General features: G+C 34.3%; 1 non-coding gene across 1 annotated transcript; it reads right to left on the bottom strand.

Moving 5' to 3' along the window:
* Positions 1-3,407: 3,407 nt before the first annotated feature.
* Positions 3,408-3,514, bottom strand: LOC141722252 (small nucleolar RNA R71). The gene has a single exon (XR_012575272.1). It is a non-coding gene; the product is annotated as a small nucleolar RNA R71 (small nucleolar RNA).
* Between the last annotated feature and the right edge of the window lie 2,493 nt (positions 3,515-6,007).

Here is a 6,007-nt window from a genome sequence, read left to right as displayed (position 1 = left end):
AACATGTAAAAATATTTCACTGATGGTTTCTTGTTGGCCATTAACTCATAAGGGGTCTTCTCGTACATCTTGTTAATCAGGTTTCTATTTTGAGTATAGCATGCAATGTTAACTGCTTCAGCCCAGAAGTAGGTAGGAAGATTGGATTCATTAAGCATAGTCTTTGCAGCTTCAACCAATGTTTGATTCTTCCTCTCAACCACTTCATTCTGTTATGGTGTTCTTGGTGCTGAAAACTGTCTTGAGATGCCTTTCTCGGTAAAGAAATCATTCCACTTGGCATTTCTGAATTCTGTTCCATTATTTGATCTTATTATACGAACATGCACTCTAGCTTCTAACTTAATTTTATTGATGTGATCAATAATCATATCAGTTACTTCATCCTTTGAATGTATGAATATTATCCACATGTATCTGGAACAGTCATCAACAATCACTAAGCCGTATTTATTTCTAGACATAGACATGATGTTGAATGGTCCAAACAAGTACATATAAAGAAGTTGTGATGGTTCAGTGGTATCGTTCATTGTCTTCTTCTTGTATCATGATCTCTTTGACTTTCCTTTTTCACATGCTTCATAGAGTCCATCAGGACTGAATTCCATCTCGGGCAGACCTCTCGCAAATTCCCTCTTAACCAAATAATTCATGGTCTTGAAGTTTAGGTGAGAAAGCTTCTTATTTCATAACCAACTTTCTTTTGGAGAAGCTTTACTATAGAAACACATCACATGACCATCTTCAGCGGAATTCCAGTCGGGTATGAAGAAATCACCCTTTCTCACTCCATTTAAAGTATACTTCTGATTTTTCTTATTAGAGATAAAACACTTTTCTTTCTTAAAAAAACTTCACGTCCTTTGTCACAGAATTGACTGATACTGAGGAGATTATGCATACAACCTTCAACCAGAGAGATTTCATCAATGATGATATTACCAATTTCCAAACAACCATATCCCATTGTATAACCTTTGATGTCATGTCCAAAAGTAACCACCGGGCTAGCTTTCTTAACCACCTTTGATAGCAGGCTCTATCTCTAGTCATATGCCATGAACATTCACTGTCCAAAATCCACTTGACATTCTTTTTCTTAATGCCCTGAAAATAAAAGGGATTAAGCTTTCTTTGGTACCCAAACTAAGTTGGGTCCAGGGGACTTAGAAGCATATGCATTTTAAACATTTTTCTTGACATAATAGGTTTAACATTTTTTGCTTTATCTTTGATTGATTCTTTGTCACTTTCAGAGGCACCAATAGACTTGCTCTTGGGCTTTATGACAGGTGCCACTTTCCTAGCTTTAGGAGGGCTCACAGTCTTTGATCTACCATTGTCCTTATAAGCATGCTTATCACAATTATGAGATGTACTATTGGTAAGTGGATTTTATATCTACTTGGAACGCTTCATTACAGGCTTATGTTGGTGTGTTGGACTCAATTTATTGGTATTTTTTATGTGCTTTTATGTTTTTGCATTTCAGGCGTTAGTTGGATGATTAAATGAGCTTTTCAAGGAAATATACTGAAAGAAGGTCGGGTTCCAAAGCCAAGTACATGTCCAAGTTGTAGAGCATTTCGAGAGCTTTGCATGGACTATTGGATCATCGAATTCTGATAGGCGGAACTCAACTTACAAGCAAAACAAGAAATTGGAGTAAAAAAATCAGTAGCACGGAGGGACCATGCGTAAGGCGGGGCGGCCGTGCCAGACCTCCAGAAACAGCGTGCGCCCGCACAGTCGCACGGGTCCGTTCAGCCAGATTCCTGTTTTGACTTTATTTTGAAGATTTTGAAGCCCATGATCGTCCTGAAACCTATATATACCCTAAATAATTCATTTTAATAACGAGATGAGAGCAAGGAGATAGCAGGAAGAAAACCTAATAGCACAATACAACGAAGGAGAAAAAGATCTTGTTTTTACTTGTGATTATTTGCTTAAGTTATAATCTTGGATGCTTGTTTTCTTTGTTGTTTGAGCCTAATACTCCTGTTAACGTACTTTATTATTATTATTCAGTTATTTCATACCTAGTTTATTTTAGTTTATTTACCATGCTTTCATTAGAACCCATAGTGACGATGAGTTCGGTTATGAACTAATCTTTATCGTGGGGTTCTAACGGATTTACTTATGGATTTCTATAGTTAATTGTTTTGATACTTAAGTGTGTGGTGATTGTATGATCTCCTAGTATTGGTTGTGCTTATTCGTCTTATGTGCGTAGCTAACATATAAGATAGCGTGTTACTCTCTATTGAAGCGACAATCAATATAGAGATTTAGAAATTGCCTTGCTAGCATAGGTTCATAAATTTATTATGCATTATTCGTAGGTAATCTTAACCATCGTACTTGCCCTATGTAATCACGATAGATAACTTGTTCATTAAACCTTTATGTTGTCAAATTCTATAGACTATAGGGTCTCAACATAATTGGTGACTATTCAGCTTTTATCTTTTGTTATGGATGTCTGGTAGTAGGGTATTCGTTTACCGAAAGTTGGGCTTTAATAGTTTCATATTATCTGATTAGTTGTCATCACCATTGCGTGCTAAGGTTAAGAACAATGATTTTGAATGAAGTAGTAATGAAGTTAGAATCTCATGTTTGTCTCATATAGTTAATTCAATCACTTTTATTCTTAGTTAATTGCATGTTAGTTTAATCTTAGTTATAAACATCTAAACTTGTTATTGTTTTAGCATTGAGCGATAGCCATACCATTGTTGCATAGTGCATAATCTTAAATTAACTAAAAGGAGTCTCTGTGGGTACGAATCTGATTTATATCCTATACTACTTGCGAATGCGTATACTTGCGTGTAATTTTAGAGCGTGTTTTCGCCCTAACAAGTTTTTGGCACCGCTGCCAAGGACTCGGTGTTAAATATAGTTTATGTGCTTGTCAACAGTGGTCGTTAAAGTTCACTGACTCGAATTATTTTCTCACAAGATTACTTTAGTCGTGTGTTTCAAGTACTCTAGTTTTTATTGCAATGGGAGAACCAGCAGCAGATCCGAAACCTTTATTTGATTATTCTCAACCGAAAATCAATGACATTCAGTCTAGCATTGTCAGGCCAGCTATCGCAACTAATACCTTTGAGATCAAGCCTAGCCTAATTCAATGGGTACAGAATTCAGTCCAGTTTGGGGGTTCTCCCACGGAAGATCCATATATGCATATTAGGGATTTCATAGAGATCTGCGACACCTTCAGGCTCAATGGTGTGTCTGAGGATGCGGTGAAACTGATATTGTTCCCATTCTCTCTTAGGGATTAAGCTAAGTGCTGGTTGCATTCTCTACCAGCAGGTTACATCACTACCTGGGAAGATCTTGCTCAGAAATTTCTAACTAAATTCTTCCCTATGGAGAAGACAGCTACAATCAGGAATGCTCTTACTCAATTTGCGCAACAATTGGGAGAATCTCTAAGTGAAGCTTGGGAGCGTTATGAGGAGATGCTTAGGAAGTATCTTCATCATGAGATGCCTGACTGGATGATTATCAATTGCTTTTACAATGGTTTGGGAGCACAGTTTAGACCCATGCTCGACGTAGCATCAGGTGGAGCCTTATGGGCTAAGAGCTACTCTAAAAACCCGAATTTTTGACATCGGTAAAAGATCTTTATGAATAGTAACCTTGTGGTTTAATAAAAACTTTTGTGAGCACACCATATACGAGTTTATAATTTGGTATGTAAACGCTATTAGTTTTCGAAGAAAACGAAAAAATGACCGTATATATGAACCATCATGGATTACGATAATCACAATATAATTACAAATGTAAAATCCTATAAATTCAAATCCAAGAACGATACTTCAAAATATAAAGAATGTATAAGAAAGGATTTACACCGCGAATCGTTTACGAGAATTTATTACGAAAACGAATAAGTGACCAAGCGAACGTGTAAATGAATAAATAAACATATCGAACCAAGCTAACTAAACTAACTAACCATGGTAAGAAACTAACCATGGTTAAATTATTAAATAGTAACCTAAACTAAGAAGCATGATAACCTAAAGGCTAGAATAGTAAACCTAGAATCTAAACTAGATAGGTTAGCTTGTAAACCTAGAAAGCTAGCTAAGATATGCAAGGATTTTATAGTCCTTGGTTACATACTAGAATATATACAAATCATATCTTCAAAAATCTTTCAAGAGAAGCATTCAAGAAGCAACAAACTCTCTCTCTCCAAAAACCCAATGTTGATTTCCAAGAACACCATGGGAAGACAAATTCATATCTCATGTTCAACTCATTCAAAAATCACCAAATTTTAACCACGACTTCCTCATATCATGTACAAGGTACGTTCAAAATTTTATGGCCATTGAATTAGCATAGTAAAATACTTTCTCAAAATTGGTGGTGAATAGTAACTCTGAAAATCTCTTTTGTATTCTTAATTTTCATGGCATGATTTAGGATCCTTAAGCATAAAAGTCTTAAGTTTCAAGAAAAGTAAGGATCTTGGATACCAAGAATGGTATAAAACTTCATCCAAACTTTGTTTAAGTCTTAAGTTTCAAGAAAAGTAAGGATCTTGGATATAAGTATGGTTTTGATGATTGATTTTATATTATCTTGATGTTTAGTTAATTAGTTTTAAGGTTGATGATAGTTTCCTCAAGAACATGATGTTCGAACATGATGTTCTTGAGAGGAGTTAGTGTTTAAATAATTATTTGATGATTGTTGATGGTGGTATAATGATTTAAAACATAAACAAAACTCATATCATAATCGTAACCTCGTTAAAATGAACAAAACTCAACTTAAATTTCTGCAGAAGTTCCCGAATCTATAAACTGTAGTTTATTAAAAAGTGAGACTTGATTATGAAATAAAATTTTATGAGGATCGTTTAGGCGCTTGAATCACCTGATTTCAATTTACGGATAAAAAGTTATGACCGTTTTAGTAAAAGGGATTTACGCGACAAAACTGCTACAAATTATGAACTTTGTAAATATAATTGATCGACTTAAAAATATTTAAAAATAATGAAATTTTTACAGAGAGTAATAAATATAGTTTATTAATTTCCATAAAAATTTCAAGTAAAATTGTTTATTTTTCAATTTTATAAAAATGTTGGAGCCGAGGTCGCGTGGAGTACGAACGTCAAAAACAACCCCCTGTTAGGAAACTGCCACTTCGGGATTTTCACCCCTGTTACCATAAAACTATTTTCAAATGATGTGTTCAAAATTTTTTCTAGATTGCGCACACGAAAATGGTGCATCAATTGAGTTAACGGTTTAAAAGATATCAACATTTTAGTGAAAGCGGTTTGAATAGTAAAACTCTGTAATTGACCGAACTTTTGAAATGCTTTTCACCTAATTAAATTCATTTTATCAAAATGCAACTTTTATGATAAATATTGAAAGCACTAAAGAAGCTCTTCGAGGTGGTTTTGTATTAAAATATTAATTTTATAATTTATTAAAAATATTAGAGTGTGAGTCGCGTAATAGTAACATTCGGTAAAGTCAACTCTAGAAGACCACTTTGACCGTCCGTTTCGACCAAGGATCGATACTTATTTCGAGTCGGCCGAATATTGAAAATTATGAAGTATTGAACTTATTAAAAATATAAGTCGGTGATGGGATTAGGAATACTGATTAAGATTATGATATTTGTTGATTAGAAAACCCGGGACGAGAGCAAGTCAGAAAATGAATTTTGGACTCCAAGCAAATTTTCAAACCCTACCTTTTAAGAACTGTTGTGTTGTGAATGTTTTCCAAAACCGTGATATATGCATGAGATTACTTTAAATAATTTTATAAAGTTTGAGATATATTATATTACTCAATTGTTGATAATTTTTGGTATATGTTCATACCGAGTTTGAAATGTTATATTTAGACCGAGAGTCTGTCGGTGTAAGTTTATAAAAAAAACCAGGAAGTATTCCGGAGGAGTTATATTTGAGAATGTTAAATGCTGGCAAGTA

Source organism: Apium graveolens, chromosome 4, assembly GCF_009905375.1.
Source record: "Apium graveolens cultivar Ventura chromosome 4, ASM990537v1, whole genome shotgun sequence".
NCBI lineage: Eukaryota > Viridiplantae > Streptophyta > Magnoliopsida > Apiales > Apiaceae > Apium > Apium graveolens.
The sequence above is the reverse complement of the archived record's forward strand: the minus strand, read 5'-3'. Positions and strand labels throughout refer to the sequence as shown.